Here is a 25,559-nt window from a genome sequence, read left to right as displayed (position 1 = left end):
TGATTTAACACAATCAGAGATGCAAAGCGAGGTTGCGGGGTAGGGGGGAGAAGGGTGGGGCGGTGCTGATGTCACCATGCAGGAGCCAAGGCTGCCCAAGGTCATGTTCATCTGCATGATTAAGGGGGGATGAAGCGCACCTTGACCTCTGGATTAACGTACAAAGTGCGGCTTTTCCAAATTTTCAAGCGTGATTGACATCTTCCTCATTACGCAAAACAAGCAGCACCCTTCATTCCTGGTCATAATCATGAGAAGGTGAGGACATTCTATAAAGCGTCCTCTTCTTGGATACACAGGGAAGGGTGCAGCATCTCCCTGCTCTCTACTGGCCCCCCCTGGAAGAAACAGTCACTCCCTTTTCCGTACATTGTTCCCAATTATTGACCTAGTGAAGGCTGTAATTTTAAATATTCCACTTTGAATTACAGTTTTTGAAAAGATATAAAGCTGTGAAAGTGGAAAAAAATATTATTATCTTATAATAATGTTATAATGACATTAGTGTTAAACTTTTAATGACGCCATTTAACCAAAATGTTAACTACCAGACCCCCCTCCAAGAAACCTTATAGAAAGGTAGGCCACAGACGGAAAGAACAACAAACCTAACAGGGTGCAAAACTTGGTGCTAATCCAAACGAGGCTCACCTTGGCAGGGTTCCGGGCTCTCTTGAGGGTGCCAATCTAGCTTGCACACTTTTTTCCAAACAGATTAATTGTCGCTGTAATTCTCACGCTGGTCCTTTTTTTGTGTTGCCCTGGCATTTCCTGTTTCTGTGACAGTCCATTATATAGCCAATCCCAGTATACTAGCTGGCAAGGGTAGCAGCCCTCCCATGAATACTAATGTACGTACATGCAAGTAGGGACACAGTGTAGGAAAAGATGGGTGGAGGAATGCTGGAGAGAAAAAGCAAAACATGGAGAAGGACCACTTCCTTCCTTCGCTTCCCTGGAGAGTCCACCATCCTTACTCTTTCACACGGTGCCCCCGAATTGTCCCCTTTGGCCCGACTACCTTCACACTTAACCATGCAGGCATCATTTCACAGGAGAAGCCCACGGAATCAGAATGATCACATGGAGAAAAATATGAGGAAATTCAGTTTTGGTATGAACTTTACCGACACTGGGACAGTCAAAGATCCTCTATATGTCAGGAGCAAAAAAACAACCTAAAAAACAATGCACGTAGTAGGGATTCACCTATTCTGCCTACAAATCCCTCTTTAAATCCGTCCAAACTTTTATCATTTGGTATATATGCTGTGATATACACGTGCTAACAGGCGCATTCATGATAACATGCAATACTTACAGAATTTTGCCGTATTACGGTCATTTTCAGTATTAACTGAACTTCTTTCTTGGGTGCATTGATTTCCATAGCAACAAAAACTACTTCCATCACCTACAGCAGCTAGAGACATTCGCTACCAATTAACATGGCAGACTTTGAAAGAAAGAGGGGGCAAAATAAGGCCATAACAAAACAGTCACTTCCAGTGTCCATGCTCACTAGGATGCTGACTGACAGGATGGCTGTATCTTCCAGCACATGATTTGTGCTCCCTGTTGAGCTGGTATATTCAATGTTTTCCTAGCGATGTTGTCATGTCTAAGTTGTCCAATGTGGAATCTCAAAGTTGATCAACTGTTTTGGCTTATGATTTATAACCTAGCATTAACGTTTCTAGCTAGCGTTACCTCTCAGTAGCGGCCTGAGATGCTGGGAGTGAGGCACTGTGAACAAGATGCTGTGTCATTACGCCAATAAAGTAGTTCTTCAGTTTTAGCTTCTACAATAACAATGCTTAAGGTTAATATTCAGGTCATGTTATGTAAATTGACTGTTTTTTTTTGTTGTTGTTTTTTTTTAAGAAGGTTCAAAGGTGGAGGTGACTCCTATTAGGAGCATTGCAAGCTGCTGAGCAGTTTTTTCTGTATTTCGGATACACAGAAAAGTCTCACATTAGGATTCATCATGGGAAAAATTGCCCCCAAAAGTGCGCTTTTCTTATAAGTTCTCACTCCCATCTCACTAAAGCTTGACAAAGTCACACACAGCAAGTGAATAGCACAGACAAGAATGCATTCAGGGACATAGGGTCATTATATTATTATTTTTTTTACCTACATCTGCAACCCAAAAGTGGGTCGCGACCCATCAGCCGAAAACCACTGCTCTATATTTTAGAAGGGCTCTTCTGTTTTTAAGGACCTATATCATGAGAATTAGTCATAAAGTCATATATTGCCCTGTCTCCACGATACCCAACAAGCTCATCAAAATGATCCACTTTTCATCATCTTCTGCATCTCTCATACAAACACAAGCATCATTATCATTACAGTGGAATATTGAACACCACCGCTTCTTTCTACGCTATTAGAAGTGTATTTCCATCAGCCTATTCTCCCACGGCTCTGTGATGCACCTTGCTATGACTCAACACGGTGAAGCTGCAAAAATGTGCTGCTTTGTGGACTGTCATAGTGTGCGCTTCTGTGTAAAGTCGGAAAAAAAAATGTTTAGTTTTTTGTTTATTCTTGGTGGCTTGGAAACTCGCCAGGGTAATTTTTCAGCAAGTGCAGCGATTATTGGAGTTATGTTTGTTATTTATGTTTTTGTGTTCATTCCCAAAGAATAATGTTTGCGAGCTAAGTGTATGCGTACTTGCGTACTATGCGTATTATTTTATGTGTGTGTGATGGGGAGCGCTGCAAAAAAAAAAATTTTTTAGGAATAACTGCTTTAATGAATAAGACATTTAAGCCAATGGTGGGCGTATGCAAACGTCTGAGTTGTTATAATAGAAGCTAATTTCTTCTCCTCTCCCCGATGGCCACAAGAACAATACAAAGGTACGGGTGGGGAGGAAGAGGGTCGGTGGGGCAGGTGGCCTCCGGAGCGAGGGCCAGGTGTCAATCACGTCCTCAGGTGGGCTGGGGAGACGTTACATAGCAGCCCAGCAATATCTAGGGGAATTAAAAATACACTGGCAGAAAGCAGAGAGAGACGACGAGGAGGAGGAGGAGGGAGGAGAGCAAATGGGACAAAGAGGATGAGCTGGGAGATGGGCTTGGATGACACAAAGGTCTGGAGGTGGAGGGGTGGGGGGCGAGAGAGGAGAAGAGGGTATCAAAGGGCGCAAAGTAGATCCTCTGAAAGTCATTACCTGCCAAAAATGACTCGGGCCAACAAGCTTAAAATAAGTAAATAAATCAGCATGCATGGAGGAGAAACTGGGGGGGTGAAGCAAGAGGGTGGAGAGGAGGTGGCTGCACAGGGATGAAAAATCAATCGACGGACAAACAAGTCAAGGGGCAGTTGCAATTGTTTTATTTTATATATTTTTTTTTAAACCTGAAGGTGGGAACATTGAGCATTTAAAGAAATTCAGCTGGACAGGGGAGGGGGGAGAAACGGGAGGGAGGTGAGGAGGCCGGGAGCACAAAAGTGCCTGAGGGTCGGGGGTGGGGGCAAGTGTGGGGAGGCGTCCTGACCCACAATGCCCTGCGGGCCGATAGGCATGAGTGACCACATCAAGTCAGGAGGCGAGTGGTGAGACATTGGCAAGACCTGATAGCTTTAAGTCAAGAGGATTACATTCACCCTCGCCTCCCTTTCATAATATATATATGTATATATATGGTTTTTTTTTCTTAAAAGAACACCCACCTACCCAGCCCCCCTACCTCTGCTCCCTGGGTCCTGTCCCACGTCGTCCAATCAGTAAAAAGGAGGACCAAAGAATTACTAATAGTCTGCCTTTAATGTTTCAAGTGGTAAACTGGAGGAGAGCATGAGGCCCGCGTGCTCGGCACCAAGGTAAACAGGTCAATAGTATCGATCCTCATTCCTGGTCTCTCTCTCTCACACACACACACACACACACACACACACACACACACACACACTATCACACACACAGCACAGAAACACAAAATGTATCACAAGCTTTCTACCCAGCATTGAAATTGAGTATGGCGGTATACAAATCTACCATGTTTACGCTAGAAATAAGGAGAAAGTCATACTTAAAGTTGCACCGACACGCAACGGCAAGACTAAACGGACTCGGCGATTCTCCACCTTCTGTGGTATCATCAGACCCGGGGACACTATCAATCAGTCACAACCGGAGACTCACTTTTTCCCACACTGTTGTGTTGAAAACAATTGTGAAACACTTGTGGCAATATCCCAGTTTTGCGTACTTTTGAGTCAAATACATAGATAAATGTTACATTGGGAATGTTGTGATGGTTCTGTTGGATGAATTTTGCCAAATTAATGTGTGAAAGAGGGTACTGTGTATTATATTTTTCCACATTTTACTACAACAATGTCACAAAGTACTAAGGACTTAATTACAACATAGAAAAGTAATCAGAAATGCTCCCATTATTGCCTGCATAGAATTAAAATCATGTCTACAAAAGCAAATAACGACCATCCATCTATTTTCGTCTTCATTAGGGCCGCAGGTAAGCTGGACACTTACGGACAATTTAGATTCTTAGTTACCCGAAGGTGCATATACTATCGGAATACACAGAGAAAACTCACACAAGAACTGTGAGAATGTATAAACACCATACAGAAATGGGGATTCAAACATTCGACGTCTTGACTGTGAAGCCATGATGTCATCCACTGTCCTGTTTTTATAGTAAACATAAAAAAAAATGTACCATTTTATAAATGTGAAAAATTTGCTCTTGTACTACAAGTCCCGTGCTCTTAAACACACCACAGCTGGCACACATCCAAAGTCTCCCGCCATGTTTCATCATGTTCAACTTCACTACCAACATAATTAAAAAATATATGTCGTAAAAGCCCATACAGAGGCTTCTTTCCCCACACGGCACGTCGTCGTTTGAATACAGATTCCCATTGTCCTCCTTTTGTCAATACGACTCAGCAGTGCTGAGGAACGAGCCTGGTCAGCAACATTAGGGAGGCTAATTAGCATTTGCTTCGTTCCTTCGCTGGTTGATCTGTTCAAACAAGCCTGGGGGGTCCCGCTGTACTTACTGTAATTAAAGAAAAAAGAAAAAAAGAGTTGCTGGAGAGAATGCACACAGTGTATAGGCTTTCAGGGGGAAGAAGAAGAAAAGAAAAAAAAATGCTGTACATTCTTTGAATGTAAGTACGAGTATGGGAAGCAAAGATGGGTGCAAGTTGGTGATTTATTTTTCCATCCATCCATTTGTTTTGTATGCCGCTTGTCCTTATCAGGTTTGTGGAGGTATGCTGGAGCCTATCCCAGCTGACATTAGGTAAGAGGCGGGGTGAGCACCGGACTGGTTGCCAGCCAATTGCAAGTAGGAGTTATCTTTACAATATTTAGCAACTGTTATCACATAAAAAGGGAGAGAGCAGAGACAGGACTTTCAACGCAATTCTCAACCATTGACCAAACGAACTTTGCAAACAGAGTAAATACGCCAGAGTTCCTCTTAACCGAACCAAACGTGCCCCCATGACACAAAATAACTATAACCTGAGTTTTTGTTACATGTACTTTTTTTTCTCCCTCCCAGAAACTCTAAGAGCAAAACAAAGTGCTGAAACTGCACATCAGGGTGTTTCCCTTTTGGCAATGCATAAAAAAGGGAGCAGCAATAACTACATAATGAGACTCGTTAAGAGAAAAGGAGTAACAAGGCATTTTTTTAAACTTATTTACTTCTTTGTCTACTGAGGAAGTGAACGTAGCAAAAAGTTAGTTCCAAAGCATTGTTAGTCTTCAAAGGTTGACAGATCCATCCCATTTTTTTGATTTTCTATTTCTTATCTGGCTGCAGGCAGCAATGATAATCAGTGTGGCACTAAATGACACTTATTTAAGCTAGCGGCAGGCAAATTACTGGTTGTCACAACACCCGTAGCGTTGATGCCGAAGAGGGAGTTCTGTTACGCAACTCGCTCGCAATGCGATGGATGCAATTTTTCTAGTGTGAAGTATGTGGCTATCTATGTCATTATAGCTGAAAAGTCCCCCCCCCCCCCAAGATTTGTAATATTTATTAATTTTAATTTTCAGCTGGAGCCTATCCCAGCTGCTTCGAGAGGCGGGGTACACCCTGGACTGGTGGCCAGCCAATCACAGGGCATATATAGACAAACAACCATTCACACTCACATTCATACCTATGGATAATTCAGAGTCGCCAATTAACCTAGCATGTTTTTGGAATGTGGGAGGAAACCGGAGTACCCGGAGAAAACCCACGCATGCACGGGGAGAACATGCAAACTGCACACAGAGATGGCCGAGAGTGGAATTGAACTCGGGTCTCCTAGCTTTAATATTATGTAAAAGACTCTTGCATAATTATCAACAAAATGCAGTACTTTTCTAATTACTGTAAATGTTCCAATCATCATCATCTAATTAGTCATTCCTATAATTGGTTTGTTGTCTACAAACAAGTGGGTGTGATGAAATATCGATATATCAAGATATTTGAACCTACAATGGATTATTGATACAGCCGTTATAAATGTCTTCAATCTCACAAGTCGAGGTATGAATGTGAGTGTGAATGGTTGTTTGTCTATATGTGCCCTGTGATTGGCTGGCGACCAGTCCAGGGTGTACCCCGGGATAGGCTCCAGCACACCCACGAGCCTCGTGAGGATAAGCGGTAGAAAATGAATGAATAAATAAATTTTTTATAATATATTTTCCATCAATAGTGACATACGCAGCACTTGGTCCCGGTGATGAGAAATGTAGCTTTGGTTCCTTGTTGTAGTTATTTAAGAATTTGGCTTCTCCAAAAAAATATGAAAAATTAGTATCTCACAAAACCATTCATATCACTACGTGCTCTTACCTGTCCATTGTTGTGTATGTACATATGTGTTTCACAGCGGATGGAGACCGCTGATACAAGAGTCTAAAGTCGCAGCAGTCTCCATCCGTGCATGTAACGCTGTGGAACACACACACGCTACAATGGATAGGCAGGAGCGCTTAGTGATACAAAAGGTAGGGGGGGTAAGTCACAATTGATGCGCTACACTGATGATGGCGATGTCATACAAGTTTGTGTCAAAAAATCGTAAAACCGTAAAATCAATGAACTGTATTTTGCAGTCAAGCCCACTTCCCCAAATATACTGGGATAATACCTTTGTTTGTTCAATTCTTACCTACTTTGAACACATCTAGCTTTGTGCTCCATGGTACCAGAATATGAACAATTAGCATTGAACATCCAAGATGACGGCCACTGTTTTGCAGGTGACAGACATTAAGACCTTTGACAAGACATATGAGCGTGATGGATACTACAAAGTCTAAAGTTACAAACAATATAAATCTGCTTCTGCTACTTTTCTTCCACCTTTGTAGGGTCAGCAGAGAAGCCAAGCCCGACATGGATGGCCTTGCAAGGCGCTCCTTGGAGCGTCAACCACCGTGTCACTGTCATGTCACAAGGCCATCTGAGCGTCTCGTGTGGACGAGCCGGCTGGCAAGCGGGGGACACAGCAAGGAACAAGGGATGGGTGGGTGGGGTGAGTGGGGGCTTGGCATGTGCAAATTGTAGTATTTGGGGCATGTGTGTGTTTCCATGGAGAAAAGCTGTGACAGGGACACTGGTTGGGCTGTCATCGCGGGCGCGACCGTGCGATGGTCCGGGGCAGACAGGTCAGGCTGGTTTCATGTCGGACAGAACCAGACTGCATGTGTGCAGCGATGGGGGAGGGGGGACGAGGGGGGGGATGGGGACGCACCAGGGTATTAGCTCCCAAACGTCACAACCACTGAGCCATGTTTTGTCCTCCTGTGCAGTCTTGGGATGTTTTGACCTTAGCTAACCCACTGGTATATGGATATAATAACCCTTTGATACACTAGAAGGAGCGGCATTACTTCTATTTACTTACAGCACCCAGGGGTGACTGGCTACATATGGACACCAACAGCCTTTAGGCAATCTGAACCGTGTGACCCCGGATCCTCCAACCAACCAAACCTCTTTCCTCCCCAAACAGCCCTTTTGACTTTTCATAACACTCCGACTCAGCACTGTCCTACAGGACCCTTTAGATGGTCATCCAGCAGGCCACAGTCAAACCTTAACAGTTGCCTTTTGCATAAGTGAAGGCAGTTACCCGTTTTTTTTTTTTTTTCGGACTGCATTACAAACCTAACGAGGACTCCCACGCAAGCGTCTCGGGGCGTTTTTTTTTGCCCTTGAGCCACTCCGCAAATGCCTCTCGCAATGCAAGAGGTGACATTGAGACACACACATATAAACACACACACACCTCCCTTACTAAGTCTCGGCGGATTTAGGGTATCCATCCGGCTGCCCGTGCACAAATAAATAATGCAATGGCCAGCTAATGTGTTGGACCCTGACGCAGTGGCTGAGGTTGCCTGCAGCTACCTTTGGGCTGGAAAATAATTACCATGCAAAAGGAGGTGGTGGTTGGAGGGGCATATATAAAGTGTAATGGCTAAACTAGGGGGGGTGATACAATGAAGCTGCCCCTCCATACATGGATACCTCCTCTTTCCATGCCATTTTTTTTTCTGGCTGTCACTCTCGTACTCGTTTCTGTAGCCACTGCCCAGCCAAGCAGTGTTCCTGTGTGAAGAAACGAGGGGCTATTAGTGGCGCTCACTTGGTGTTTCGTGGTGTGACACCCTGTCACACTTGTCAGAGTCGATACACACAACAGCATTTGGCAATGTGGTTAAAATAGTAGCGTGAAGGCCATACAGACACTTGGAAGAGTGGACGATCTTGATTTTGACAGTTCAATATTCTTCCCCTTGTTTTTGGTTGTAAACATGGAACGTCGGATTCGCATATAAGCATCCAATTAACCAAAAGTCTGAAAATGCGCCACCGACCACATTGTCAATAAGGTCGATTCAGTCACTATAATGTTACTTCATCTATCATCTATCATCTGTACATGTGCGTCTATCACAGGGGTCTCAAACTCATTTTACCTGGGGGCCACTGGAGCTCGGGTCCGAGCAAGGCTGGGCCGCGTCAGTTTTTCCAAAAAAACGCATTTATTAAAAACAGAAAAATATATAAACTTTTTCAGTGCTTTGGTTTCCGATTTTCTACAAGAAAAGCTCTGATAAAACATTCCACTGTTCTCAAATATCTTAATTTTTATTTTTCTGCACAAAATAAGATGAAAAATAAACAAACAAATCAAGAATAAAGAAAATCAATCAATCAGTAATAAATAAATATAATAATAATAAAACAGCAAATAATAAAAACTTAAGAAACCACATACTATAGTTGGTGGGTAGACAAATAATTTTTTTTCAGATTAAAATGAACAAAGCATTATTAGAGCCCTGTAGACATGACAAAACACGACTATAGTCACATTTATACTCTTTTTATTTACAACATATTGCGCAACTGCAGGGTCTTGAGACACATGCTAACTCGCAAACTACAGCGCTAGCGACCTCAACGGTAGCCTTCAATTTATTTCCTTTAAACTTAAATAGCCAAAGACTTACCACTTCCACACAGATAGGGAGGATAACTATTAACAGTTATTTAACCTTTACCATGAACATTAATCAAACGTAATATTTTTTTTTCTGGGTACATGATACCATACAGTATCCATATCAAACTTGCGCGGGCTGCACTAACATTGCGGGGGCCTCAAACTAGTGTCCTGCGGGCCACATTTGGCCCGCGGCCCGTGTGTTTGAGACCACTGGTCTATCGAATACACCAAAACTTTACTTTTATTCTGTTTTTCGCCTTTCGCATTAATGCTGACTCTGCATTGGTCCATTGTAGTGAAAAAGGATTTCAGCCGAAAGGCAAAGCTCCCAGTCTAGTGGTTGAGCTCCGTTGGATTCACGACCATAGGACAAGACCATGCTCTCCCTTCGAGATAAGGTGAGAAGGACTGTCATTCAGGAGAAATCTGGACTAGAACCTTCTTATTGAGAGGAGCCAGATGACATGGCTCGGGCATCTGCTCAGGAGGAGGCACCTGATGAGGTGTTCAGGACACGTTCAACCAGGATAAGGCCTTGGAGAAGACCCAGGACATTTCGGAGAGACTATGTCTCTCAATTGGCATTGAAACATCTCGGAATGTGCCAGGAGGAGCTGGGTGACGTATAGAGAAGTGGGAAGTGTGGGCTTCCTGTTTAGGTGGCTGCCCCCACATCACATACTTAGATAAGTGGAAGATGATGGAATTTGAACAAGAAAATCCTGATTAACAGTTTTTACGGAATTGTGCAGCTCAGGTCAACACCGTAATATTTTGGACAGGCTATTCTGATATGCCTTTTGTTGTCCCGACCAAAGGCAAAACCCCAGGAATGTCCCAGAACATGGAAAGTGTAGACGCCAGAGAGGTCTTTGAACTGTTTCTACATGTCACCTGGACTTAAGTTCTCCATGCTGGAAAAGAGGCATACGTTTCCAAGAAGAATGCCTGGTACAAAGTAACCCTCAAAGGCGTGTACGGCCTTCCAATCAGGGCCTTGGCATTGAAATTGGCCTCCGCTACATGGGAGCAAACAGGAGGGTCGCTATGTTGACTAATCCAGTGCGGCCAAGACGTGCTGATCATGAATAGTGGCTGATCAATGTAGCACTGTTTACACGGGGCCTAACACTGTTTGCTGAGACACATTTAAACAGCCCTGCTGCTGCCGCTCTCATCTTGTCAGCACCTACGCTGTCATTCGCCTTGGCTAACTGAAAAAGGAAAAAAAAAAAAAGACACTATTGTGACACACTCTTAAAGAAGGTTCTGGTGACAGGGAGAGTGTCAAGGGTTATTACTGTCATGAAATATGGTCTTCCGGTTATATTTCCCGGCATATATTTGCCCAAGAACAAAGTGGTATGTGACACACGAGTCAAGTGTAATTCCTCTGTTGACAGTCAATGAGACTTCATTTACTTGTGAGCATATTGTCGCTGTAAGATGACAACCTCGTAAGTCCACTTTATGAGCATTTGAACTGGGATTCTCTGTGTTCTCCTGCATGCGCTGTTAGAAGCGTGCATCTAAAACAACCAATGAAAAGAGTGTTTCTTCGCCATTGGCTGCCACAACTGTCCTTCAAATGTATTGAATGATGAACGTAGGCATGACGATCTCAAAGAACATAACTTGTTTTACATAGTCTGGTTAGGGTGTGCAGGTCATAATCATGTAGGTAATTACCCGTAACTTTCATTTATTTCGCTGTCATCTTTATCCGTATCTATGAGAGTTGGGCGATATGGATGTTATGCTAGGAGCCAAATTAATGTTTCCTTGCATGTTGCCGTTAATTCGGCACCACAGCGAGCGACTACGTGCCAATCACATAATCTTTGGCGCAAACTGGCCCCAACTGGCGCTGGCTTAGTGGACTCCTAGCATCATTGGTGCAACTTGGTTCACGCCATTACATTCCAGTGGATTCCAAAAAGCGGATTGTCTGCGACTTATGGTTCCACTTGGTGAACACTTTGCGCTGATTGCTTGGCGCAACAAAAATTTAAAACATTTTGAAATTTTCTTGCTAAACTCAAATTTTCCCGCCATTACGGGCCACCACGAGCCAGTTGGGAGGCAGTCAAACCACTGCACGACACAATGTACTTTATTGGCGACACTCGGCGCAACAGCAAATTGCATTGGCGCAAACTGGCACCAACTAGCGCCGGCCCAGTGGACTCCTAACGTCAGCATGTAACACAATATTTTTGAGATGCATCACAATATGGCGATAAAATCTAAGTCAGAGGAGTCTTTTATAAAAACCTACAAATTAAACTAAATACACTCAAATACACACAAACTAAATACACTCGTCTCAAATGAACGTGTTTCACTTTGTTCATTTTACACATGTTTTTTACCTGCATAGCGTGTGTGCTTTATGGGTTAGTGAATAAAATGTCCAAAAATCCTTATATTTAGTAATGCTATACATGAACAGGCAATTTTACAGAGTAACTGAAAAATAGACATAGCCTTGTTTACCTTTCTAATGGGATGCCAGCCTCTGCGCACATTGTTACAAAATCTTCAACAAACTCTAATGCCTATGCTTGTGACTAAGAAAGATGTCATCACCAATGCTATTCCAACTGCAAATGTGACTTTTTTTTGTTAATGACAGTTTGACGACAAGGGCAAATGACGCTCTTATTTCGAAGGCTGTGTCCTGTGTGTGCTGAGAATGTCTGTAAGATTACACCTGGTTGTAGAGTTTTTTGTTTTTTTCTCAGAACCTGCACATCATCATTAAGCATAAAGAGCTCCTTTCGTCAAAGCGGTAAAACACAACACATTTCAAAAAGTCACCCAGCCCAATTTGGGCGCGCACACACACACACACACACACACACCTGAACTAGCATGCTAAACTAAGCTAAGCTAAGCTCATTCTCGTTCCATAAGAGGAGGTTCCACCAACTATTACGAGTTTTAATTGCCATTTCAACACGTTTAGTTTAGGAAGAGGAGAGTGTTTTCAATGATTGTGTCACAATTAATATCGGTATAAATCATTAGAATAATTTATATTGGTACAGTATACCAGTATATAACAATTAGCACCCAACCCTAGTAGCTATCATTGGTTTCATTCCATGTCAATCATGTTTCTTCCCTCCTCTTTCATTTGATGTCTGTTATATTTAGAATCCCGATGAAGAGCACCAAGAGACAGATTTGATTGGCTGAGTAGCATCAACTCAAATGCAGTTAGTCAGTACTGCGTAAAACACTCAGGTCCAGGATGGGTATTGGATGCCGTCTGGGTGTGCAAGTTTAGAGCGCCAAAAGTGCATCAAGCAGATTCCTTCAGTTGGTCCACTGTTGTGAAGAAAAGATATGTCCTCTTTGTGTCCTTCACACCACTTTTTCAAGGGAGAAAAACCATAAAAACCAAAGGAAGCCAATAACCTGTGAACACATCATGTCTTCACATCCCATCATCTCAAGCGACTGTCTTTCTGAAGAATAGTGTGGTGTGAAGCTGGGGTGAGAGCGCCGTAGAGACCGCCGGGCATCATGGGATTGCTACGTCTGGATCCCCTTACCTTCGGGGGCCTTGTCGGTCACAGCAGAGAAGTTCCCTTTAAATCTCCACACCTCCAGCCCCACTCGTGTCCCATGTCATCTCTTCCCCAGTGACCTCTGGCCCCATTCTCTTAGAATCCACTATCCACAAAAGTTATACCCCGCTTCTTATCTCAGTCTCCAAAAATTCAAAAAAGCGAAGCACAGAAAGGAGCTTAGTTTCACTTTTGCAAACCAAATAAGGTTTAAAATGGTAAGATGTCATGAGAGAGTAAGTCTTAAGCCATGAGACGGACACGCAGGGTGATTCCTGCCGAATCGCTCGAGTACCCACTCAAAGGCTAGTTTTTTTTTTTTTTACACCATTCATAAATAAGAAAAAATAGGCATGTACCTGTGGTAATTTAGATATATGTGCCATGTGGGTAAGGTGGTAGCCGCAGAAAAGAGGGCATCTACCACAGGCATCAATTCGGGGGCGGTCCCCAAACTAACTGTACCAGTACATTACAGTTTAATGTGTTTTTCCTTGTTTTATACATCGGTATATTAATAAATTACTAAGTTCGGCCACCCTCGCTGTCTGTTTCAGTTTTACTCAAATGGGGGGGCCACTGAATTAGACCACAGTTGTTTAATCAAAACAACATAAATGTAGCTTATCAGCACTATGTACTGAATGCACGGCGCCACAGTCTGCGTGCAGTGGGTATATGTGTGTGTGTGTGTGGAGAGAGAGGTTGCGGGGATGGGTGGGTGGGTGGTTGAGGTGCTAAGTGCTGATGTTTAAGAAACAGCTTTGAAGGCACATGTATCACAGCGCCGCTCTCCGTCCCGCAGCATTAGACTTGCTGATGGCTTGTTTAAGAAGTGATGAAATGTGTATTAGATGTGTTGTGACTCAAACAGCTGCGTTCGCTCCTCGCGCCGGGGCTTGTTAGCTTGTCGCCGCCTCGTTTCCGTGCTAAGTGCCGAGTGGCATCCGTGGTAAGGCCCACGCCAAATGCCGTTGTGCACATTGGAATGCCAACACGCGTTAGGCCGTTTAGCGTGTTGGAGTGTATTATTGTGTGTCGCGCCTCCAAGAGAATTAATTGGGGGGAAAAAAAGGGAGGAGACAGATAGCTGAAGCCGCTGGCTGCTGAATATGAAGTACGGGGGCTTAGAGAAAAGTCAGGGGGGACAAAGATAATGGAGGAGGACTCCCTGAGAGAAGCCCCCAGCCAAAGTCTTAGAACCAAAGCACAATTCTGGCACTTATGCATATTAAGCAAAATAGCCAAGACTCTCCAAACTACCAGTCTTTTGTACTACATGGCTGGTTGTCTGTCGACTGGTCTCAGAAATAGAAAAATTAGATGCACAAGAATGTGACCTGTGAGTAAGGGAACCAGGTTCGATTTCAAATGTCCTTTCAGCTGAGGAGCTGACGAGCACTACTGCAAGGCACCACAGCCCAAAATGCTCTCCATGGTGCTGAAAGGCAGGCACTGTTTCACCACACTATCACGAAAACTCCACAAGTCAAAAATCATCTTCTATATCAGTACTTCACAAAATTCTTACATTTCCGTACCCCTCCTGACATTTAAAGCTGCTTTTTAAACCCCTCTTTTTACACACATAAACATTTTGCAGCTACAATGGCCGTCACATTCATGGGGTTTGTGTAGCCTTGTCACTAAAACAAATTTTGCTGGTATTGCGCTACAAATTATTGATCAATATTTAAGAATTTCGACCTTTTAAAAAATAGATAATTAAGATTATCATTCAAAGATCATTGTCTCATGTCATCAGTGTGTCATGTCCCGTTTGAGACATCTACAAACTCAAGTGTAGTGTGTAGCTCACCATATTAGCGTAGCGTTACCATGTCACACAAAACTCTACTCTTGGTGTCAAAAGAACTACACACACAACAACACAATAGGTGGATTAAAAACAGACCATACACTACCAACGAATAATGCACAATATTAACCAACTACTATATGTGTGATCGAACCATGTGCTTTCCAGACTTTTTTTTTTTTTTTTTTACAAAAACTGAACAGCACAGCACTCTGGGATACAGTAAGTACTCAAAGTTATGCTACACAATATAGGTCAGCTATGTTGAAAAAAAAAAACAGAAAAAAACAGATCATACACTATCAACGAATAATGCAGAATATTAACCAATTAACCATATGTGAGATCTAACCATGTGCTTTCCAGATTTTTTTTTTTTTTTACAAAAACTGAACAGCACAGCACTATGGGATACAGGAAGTACTCAAAGTGACGCTACACAATATAGGTCAGCTATGTTGAGGAAAAAAACAGAAAAAACAGACCATACACTACCAACGAATAATGTAGAGTATTAACCAACTACTATATGCGTTATCTAACCATGTGCTTTCCAGACTTCATATATATATATATATATATTTAACGTGCAAGATGTATTTATTGGCATGTGTTGCAGGATGCAAACTTAGCATCGTTCTCTCAAATGGCATGAAAGTTGCACATGGCAGTTACACTGCACAGTGTGAACAATAGGGAGTGGGGGGAGGGGGGAACGATATGAGTATTTATGCACAGCATCAACATGTGTGAACAAGGACGAGGTGAAAGGAAGAATAGAACATAGCATAATAGACGTCTGTGTGTGGTATCAGAGAAAGTCATACACATAAATCTCAATCTGCATCACATGACACACAACTACGGCACGTTCAAGGACCGACAAAGTGGCCTCAGTGGCCACACAAAAAAAAGACACATTATTAGTAAAGCATTAAGAAAATAAATATGTAAAACTGTGGGTGTTTTAACATAGTCAGTGTATGCAGTCAATAAACAATTATTGCTCATCCAGCTCAGAAATTACGTAAAATTAAGTCACAGCACCACATAAGACCAGGTCTCATTTAGCACACAATATAAGCAATGGTTCCTTTTCTCTGCATTTTACTTCATAGGAGGCATCTCAGCGCATTACGTGACTCTCAGTGCTAATGTTTTAAGTTTTTATTCACGTACCCCCAAACGAGTACCCCTAGGCTCTACATGACAGGAGTGTGATACTGTTTTTAAAAATCCTATATGACAGGAGAGTTGCGCTATTTTAAGAAATCTGCTATAAAACAAAGGTCCAGTCATAATAGTGAGTACATGATTATGACCTCCATCCCCGTGCTTCATTCCTAAAACCGGTGAGGACATAAAGTGGCGAGAAGACCAAGAGAAACAAGACAGGAGAAAGAAGGAGCGTATGAGTAAATTACTGCAGTGTGGACCCGGAGGCCAAGAGGAGGACAAGAGGGCGAGAACAGTTTAGTTCTTTGATGCTTAACTCTTGACGCCAGTGGAGAATCATAGAAGACGTGCGGCGAAAGACCCTCTCTGCCAGGCAGTCGCTCTCACATGCTAATGGCCTGCCATTTGCCTCTTAAATCAAGCCAGGGCAGGAGACTGAAGAGAGACAATTATGTAGTTCATCATAGGGAGTCGGTGGAATTATGGTGGTGAGGAAACATTAGAAAAAAATGATTTGTCAAACTAAAGACACACAGTAAAAATCCATTTGCTCAAACTCACAGTAGGGAGCAGGAGGGAAATTCTACCACTGTACCTTCAATCATTGACTCTCTGCTCCACTAACCTACTTTTAAAAGCAAGCAGCCAAACTTCTAATAAATGTACTCATGGGGATACTAGTGTAATAGTGATAGGCGGAGCAATACCATAATAATATTACTAATACTCTACATATAGTGTATTGTGCTGCACGTTGGTCTAGTGGTTGGCGCACAGGCCACACAGCTCAGAGACCCAGGTTCGATTCCACCCTCGGCCACCTCTGTGTGGAGTTTGCATGTTCTCCCCGTGCATACGTGGGTTTTCTCCGGGTACTCCGGTTTCCTCCCACATTCCAAAAATATGCTAGGTTAATTGGTGACTCCAAATTGTCCATAGGTATGAATGTGAGTGTGAATGGTTGTTTGTCTATATGTGCCCTGTGATTGGCTGGCGACCAGTCCAGGATGTACCCCGCCTGTCGCCTGAAGTCAGCTGGAATAGGCTCCAGCATACCCACGCAAATGGATGGATGGACAATGTCAATAGATGACACAATATTTTTTTATGCAATAAAAGTATAAAAATACCAAAAATGAAATGCACTTATCCTCACAAGGGTCGCGGAGGTGCTGGAGTCTATCCCAGCTACCCCAGCCTATCCAAAAGACAGCTGGGATAGGCTGAGGATAAGCGATAGAAAATGAATGAATAAATTATATATTGTAAACAATATGCATTATATTTATTTTTTTCCTGTATTTAACTTTGGTTTTATTTTACTTTTATTTAATCCACATTTTATTTAGCTTTATGACACTAAACTAAATTACAATTAATATACTTTTAGTTTTAAACAAGCAATTACATATTATTATTATTATTATTATTATTATTATTATTATTTACATATTAGTTGTTTAATAGTAAAGAATATACTTTTACTTTATTTTTGTTTCATTGAACTTGATTTTAAACTTGTGGAGTTTGCATGTTTTCTCCGGGATCAGCCATTTCAGTTAAATGCAGACCAACACAGTGATAGATGAGAAGTCTATCGGATTTACAGAAAGCAATAATTATTTAAACACAAGTAGGGAGGTGCCTCAATATGGGCACCCAAACAGAAAAATACTTAGTAGATCCTCCTTTTGCAAAAATGTTTCCAATGAGGGTCTAGATTCTGGTTGAAGGTATTTTTGACCATTCCTCTTTCCAAAACATCCCCAGTTGAGTCAGGTTTGATGGTTTCCAAGCATGGACAGCTTGCTTTAAATCACAACACAGATTTTCAATAATATTTAGGTCTGGGTCTTAGATGTTAAAGTTGCCTGTTGCCTGCCCGATAAGTAAACAAGCAAAGACAAGTGGATTAGACAAAAGCAGTGTGTCGCATTTAGGGGTGTCACGGGAAATTCAGTTCATGAGACAAGACAATACACAACACGGTGTCGACAAGAATGAGATGAGACTACATTTTAATGTTACGTTTATGAAAAATACAATGTAGTTTTTATTATTATTATTTTATTATATGTCTACTATGTCACCTTCCATTGCTCTCCATGAGGCTACACTGATCCACCTCCATACACTAAGAATATGTATGATTATATGACCGACTAAAGGGCTCATTCCATTCATGACATTGTTCTACTAGGAGGTGAGAGACAACAGGTTCAATTTCAATTGTAACGTGATTAATTCATGTCTTCATTATCAGTCCTAATTCCCATCAGGCATTTTCTTTTTCCTGAACAAGAAATCTTGTCATCTTTTTATCTTATGATAGCCCTATTCTCCATTGTGCACAGCGACAAGCTGCTCACTCCCTATGTAGATGAGCGCTAATGATAGGATAAGGAAAAGGGCAAGTGGTATAGATTTATTGATTGCTACCAAAATCAGTCGATGATGAAGAATTTCATCTGCCGACATGCTGTGTTGTAACCTTTGTATTGACAACTAGTGGGGCAAGGAATTTAGCGCTTTGGTACATTCCGTATCCACGCAACTTTGTGTTCCTAGTGGCTGGATGTGAGTACGGTCAGACTAGGGAGGGTTTTTTTTGCCTACTTTTATTTAATGTGAGGTGTAGGCAATAAATACAGGTAACTGCGGTCAAAATATATACTACATTTGCTTATTGTTTGGATGTTTTTTTTTTTTTATTTAGCAGGTGTGAAAGTCTCCTACAGTATTCCAAAGAGACATGTTCCTAAATGTGTTCCTTCACGTCTATCTGCAGCATGAAACGACAACACCATCATTCATAAACATGCATGTCAGGTCAATTGACTTAATTGATTCTTATCCTGTTATTAATTTCCTGGCCTTTCTCTCCCTCCCCTTGTCCCTCACCTCTTCCTCCTCCTCCTCCTCCTCCTCCTCCCTCTCCTCCCCCCCAGGCTTCATCAGCAGCCTGTCAATGGGCTTCCCAGCCATGCTCCATCTCTTATCGTCACACGGACGCCTCAATCAAAACCCAATCAGTCACTCATATTCACCCATCACCACCCAATTCAGCAAAGCTCCACACTCACATGCACACACAGCCAAATACAAAATGCTTATCATTCCATTGTTATAGTGTAGTGGAGTGCATCTCCTTCAACTGAAGATTTAGGTATCATATACTGCTACATATATACCGTCGACACGGAAGTTTACTTGATAAGTCTAATGGTGGACATTATTAAAGGTATGTAAAACTTACTCTTTAACACATTCATTACAACGGGTGAAACAATGGCAACAATATAGGTCCTTTTCAAGAGCTGCTATTGCTAACCAAAACAGCCGCACCTACTGAGACGCCATGTGTACTCTTGTTTTGCTTTTTCAGCCAGGCCGGCTGTATCTCCACACTGCATGTTAATGACATAAAAGACACTAAATCATCTCTTCTGTAGAGACGGCAATATGTTTCTGATGGACTAAAAAAAAAAAAAAATCAGGACGCTCAGATTTCGGTACTCAAAGGATGCAGGAAACACATTTTCTAAACAAACCCATGTAGATATGATGGGAGGTTTTTGATAATTAAATAAAGCAAAATTCTGCATCGCTGATTTGCAGTGATAAAGTGCGTTATTATTGGATTTTTCTCTTTACATTACAATTATTTCTCCATGTACATTTTTTAAATTTATTCTGATAATATTTTATTAGAACTTTCTCCCAACCTAATTTTCCAAAAGTGTAACTTTCCTCGTTTCTCATATTACAAGCTTTTTTTTTAGTATTTAGTTTTTATTTATGTAAATACTGGTCTTTTTAAAAAACTTTTGCTGTTTTCCTTTCTTCCGTACAGTGACCGAGTGGTTAGCATGTCAGGACATTGGGAAGACCTGGGTTTGAATATCCGCCAGGGCATCTCTGTGTGGAGTTTGCATGTTCTCCCCGTGCATGTGTGGGTTTTCTCCGGGTACTCCGGTTTCCTCCCACATTCCAAAAACATGCTAGGTTAATTGGCGACTCCAAATTGTCCATAGGTATGAATGTGAGTGGGAATGGTTGTTTGTCTATATGTGCCCTGTGATTGGCTGGCGACCAGTCCAAGGTGTACTCCTTCCCCCAAAAGACAGCTGGGATAGGCTCCATCATATCCGCGACCCTAGTGTGGATAAGCAGCATACAAATGAATGGATGGTTTGGTTTACTTATTTTAATTGTATTTTCAACCCAAAAAAAAAACAGCTGTAGGCAGTGAATGGCCCCCGGGCCATGCTTTGTACAACCCTGGAATAAAAGATATAGTATACTTCCAGCAGTTGTACATCAGTTGCACATCAGGCACCTCACCTACTACTTCATTTTTTAATCAGTAACCACTCCCATCACCCACTCCTTGTACCTTGTGCTGATGTCAGCACATTGGCCACCAGCGCTACCTCTCAGGGACGTAGCGAGTGGATGGGTGTGGAAGTGGAAGTGAAGGGGCAGCTTGCTTGTATTTTAGGATGAATTATGACAAATACATTGTTCTTTTGGCACATATGGTTCTTTATTGCTGGTCCAGGGCTGGAGTAGTGGTCATGTATAAGAATAGGCTTCACTGGTTGATGCTTTGTAATTTTGTTTTTTATAAAATGTTTGTTCTCAAAGATGAGGGAGTGTGTCAATGTGTGTCCATGTCTGACATATGTACTTGATATTCAGAGATAAGCACACGTTTCATGCATACTAGGCTTTAAGAACATACTATATACTGTATTTTAAAGGCTGGAGCATTAAAGCCATGTATACCATCGCTTTTACATTAAAGTCACATTAGAAAAGGGGGGAAGCTGCAGTGTCCCTTTTTTTCTGCATTTATTGATCTGACCTTCTTGATGCCCAGAAATACCTTCATTTTTTTTATTTTTATTCCTACTCTCTCATAGGGCTGGATGTAATTTGAATTCCATCGATTGCGACCGTATAAATATCTCTCTCTCTCAGCGGTAAGCGGACATTGGCAAAACTGTTGTTATGGTTAAGTTAAATGTATGTGGTGTGTTTCACTTCATGAAAAAAGTACCGGTTGTTTTCTAGAGAAACATTGAATTGGTTGGTTTCTCCGGGTACTCCGATTTCCTCCACATTCCAAAAACATGCTAGGTTAATTGGTGACTCCAAATTGTCCATAGGTATGAATGTGAGTGTGAATGGTTGTTTGTCTATATGTGCCCTGTGATTGGCTGGCGACCAGTCCAGGGTGTACCCCGCCTCTCGCCTAAAGATAGCTGGGATAGGCTCCAGCATGCCCGCGACCCAAGTGAGGATAAGCAGCATAGAAAAAGATGGATGGATCATTTCATATTTTTATATATGGTTTACAAATTTATGAGTCAATAGGTTGTTAAACACTGGAGGGCTTTGGCAAAAAGCCAAAAGATTTGAATGAGTGCCAATAGCTTGTGTTTCCTTATTTTGTACTACTGATTTTATTTAGGGCTACACGGCGACCGAGTGGTTAGCGTGCAGGCCTCACAGCTAGGAGACCCGAGTTCAATTCCACTGTTGGCCATCTCTGTGTGGAGTTTGCATGTTCTTCTTGTGCATGCGTGGATACTATGCTGGGTACTCCAGCTTCCTCCCACATTCCAAATTGTCCATAGGTATGAATGTGAGTGTGAATGGTTGTTTGTCTATATGTGCCCTGTGATTGGCTGGCCACCAGTCCAGGGTGTACCCCGCCTCTCACCCGAAGACAGCTCGGATAGGCTCCAGCACCCCCGCAACCCTTGTGAGAATAAGCGGTAGAAAATGAATGAATGATTTTATTTAGTATGTAATAAAAATAAATGAAGGGAATCATTTTATTTTTTTGTTTACATTGTCTTATTTTAAATATTGTTAAATTGTTCAAAAATAGGTGTGTTGATACACGGCAAAAAAAAATTTAATCATAATAATAAAAGGTAAAAATCACAAAATCATTAATTAATTCATTCGTTAACTGTTGACATTAAGTATATGGGTATTGGCAATACTGTCCCTGTATTTCCTCGGTATCGGATCAACACCAAAGTGTGCTGTATGAACCCACCTCTAGTAAACTTTAGCACGGACTTTAAGGATGAGAAGAGTTCACCCCACATATTTTTCATCAGTGCTGCTGGCCAGTTGTCTCAGGCTAACTGTTAATCAATGCCGGTGAGCAGGTCGACCATAATGGAGGATTTATCTGGGCTCTTCACACCACTTAAGTGCCCGGCGGCTGCCTCCATCCCACCACTTCCACCACCTCTTCTCTGCACCTTGCATTCTCTCCTCCAGCCCCATCCTCCTGGGCCCCTCCCTCCTTGCCTTCCTTGCTTCCATGATGGAAACGGGACTCCTGAGAGAGTTGTGGAGGCGTAGTAGAATGGGCTGGAATGAGGGCGCAAATAGGTTGAGAGGGTCGTTAGATGGCGAGCAGTGGGAAGGGGGTCAGAGCAATGTTGCTGACACGGTCAGAACCACGCAAGAGGGGTAATTTGGGTGTGTGTGTGTATATTGTAATTTAAAAAGAATAGTATTTACATTGAATAAAACATCTCATTCCATGCATAGTCACACTTGCTTTCGGAGCAGCATCATCGGTGATGAATCACAGGCTTAATGGTCCATAAGGGTTAATGGCGGTAAGTCAGGAGGAACGTATGTAGGTGTACATGTATTTACATAATAACAGAGGATTAACATGCTCGTGGTGCATCGCCATACATCGGAGAGAAGAGTGAGTTGCATCATTAGCAGCAAAGATGTCCTGGTCTGGTTGTGTTTTGTTTACATGCTAGTCCGGCTCACGCTCGTGCGTGTACGAGGGCGCCACGCTTTCGCTTGCATACATCCCTCGGCTTCTCATGCAAATGTATGTGTAAGCGTGCTTGTTTGTGTGTACGGGAGTGGAGGGAGACCTGGAAGGGTGGTTGTGGTGGTGTCGGAGAAGGTGGGGGGGGTTAGTATCGCGGTCGGTTGTGGTGGTGGTGCAAGGCGGTGACAGAAATTGAGGGGGACGGGGTGGCAGCTGCAGGCTGCTCGGTGCACTGTCAGAGCGGAATGATTAATGAATGGCGGCCCCAGCTGAGCCTAACCTTTGGAGAACCGCACAGGACATCTGCAGAACTGTCAGCGCTCTGACAAGGACAGAGCTGAACAACCAATTATTTCGCCATCACTAAGGTGGGCTGTCAGCTTAATCCTAGCCATTCACTTAGGCAAGGACAGGCAAATTTCTCCTTTACATACACACACACACACACACACACACACACACACACACACACACACACACAGAGCACACCACATACACAAGCGAACAAACAAGAGGCCCTGCGTGGACATAGCCGGTCCCCTCACGTCCGTTTCACACACATTCACAAGGTTCTGCACTAAATGGCGTTAACCCCTTCCCTGCTGGCTCCGTACAGGTACGTATTAGGCAAAGCAGGAACGTTAATGATGACAAAACTGGGCTGCTGCCTGATGCGGGCCGGCGCTGGGCGCCGGACATGGGTGGGGCCATGGGCTTGTAGGGGAAGACGCTGTGTCGGCTATATGTCAAGAGGGGAGGGGGACGACAAGAGAGAGGGGCAGGGTGTGTGCATATGTCTGCTGCATATTTAAATTGTATGCTCATTTAAAGGTCCCATGTTCTACTATTAGTCAATAACTTCATCATAGCGTACCAGAAGTGGAGCAGAGCAGACCAACACAGTGATAGATGAGAAGTGGAATGAAGTTTATAGGATTTACAGAAAGTGTGCAATAATTATTTAAACAAAAGTAGACAGGAGAATAAATTTGGGCACCCCAAAAGAAAAACGACATCAATATTTAGTAGATCCTTTTGCAGAAATAAACTTCCTCTAGCTTCCAATGAGGGTCTAGATTCTGGTTAAAGGTATTTTTGACCATTCTTCTTTCCAAAACATCTCCAGTTGAGTCAGGTTTGATGGTTTCCAAGCATGGACAGCCTGATTTAAATCACACCACAGATTTTCCACAATATTTAGGTCTGCGGACTGAGATGGCCATTCTAGAACGTTGTGCTTGTTCCTCTACATGAATGCCTTAGTAGAATTTGAGCAGTGTTTAGGGTCATTGTCTTGTTGGAAGTATCCAGCCACAGCGCAACTTCAACTGATTCTTGAACACTGTTGGCAGGAATCTACTGATACTGACTGGAATCCATCTGACCTTCAACTTGAACAAGATCACCAGTACTTGCACTGGTTACACAGCCTCACAGCATGATGGAACCACCACCAAATGTTACTGTGGGTAGCAAATATTTGTTTTGGAATGCTGTGTTCTTCAGCTGCCATGCATACCACCCCTTATGTCCAAATGACTCATCAAATGTTTCATCAGTCCACATCACCTTATTCCAAAATGGAGCTAACTTGTCCAAATGTGCTTTAGCATACCTACAGCAACTGTAGGTCTGGCATGTGGGCAAAAAAGGCGTCTTCCGCGTGACTCTACCAGAATAGCTGAATAGTTGAACGATGCACAGTGACACCATCTGCACCAAGATCATGTTGTAGGTCTGTGGGTTGAGTTTGACTGTTCTTACCATCCTTCGCCTCTGCTTATCTGAAATTTTTCTTGGCCTGCTACCCTTTAACTAGAACTGTTCCGGCGGTCTTCCATTTCCTCACTATGCTCCTCATAGTGGAACCTGACAGCTGAAATATCTGACCCAGCTCTTTTTATCCTTCCCCTAAACCATGATGTCGAACAATCATTGCTTTAAGGTCATTTTGACAGTTGTTTTGAGGCTAGGATGGCCAAATGTATCCACCTGCTTACTTTTGTTTAAATGATTCCTTATTGTTGTAATACCTTGAATGTAATGTGGGTTGATCACACGGCATCAGCCTTTCATCCATCCTCACAATGTTTGTCACTTGATTGATATACATGACAGCCAGTAAGACATGAATCTGGCATACATAGACATACACTCCAACAATACTGTTTTCGCTCTTTTATACACCGCACTTATGCGGAAATGAATCAAGAGCCACGTATTGTTAAGTTGTCACGTTAACAATAGCAAATAAGCTAACTAGTTAGCCTCCGATTTAATTATTCCAACCTTGAGAATAAGTTTGAAACTGAGCTGGAGCGAAAGACAAAGTAAGAAGCCAAAAAATTACCACTTCCACATGGAATGGGAGAACTTTTTCCCATTATGTCATATCACACTGCCATATTCAACCACAAAACCATCATTATTTATTGATTCATTATATATTTTTTGTAACTCTGCACTTGAAAAATGTAATAGATGTCATATATCACATACAACACGTGGGACAGAAGGACACAAATGTTAGTTACAGTGCTAACATTACACTCCTACTTTACTTAACATCATGTCCAGCCTATTTGCTGAAGAGTAACAAAATGATCAAATGGATGGCTGTTGCTGACACATCATTGGCAGTGT

This window comes from Doryrhamphus excisus, linkage group LG5, assembly GCF_037039965.1.
Source record: "Doryrhamphus excisus strain RoL-2023G ecotype Guam linkage group LG5, RoL_Dexc_Guam_v1.1, whole genome shotgun sequence".
NCBI lineage: Eukaryota > Metazoa > Chordata > Actinopteri > Syngnathiformes > Syngnathidae > Doryrhamphus > Doryrhamphus excisus.
This window is presented reverse-complemented; position numbering follows the sequence as displayed.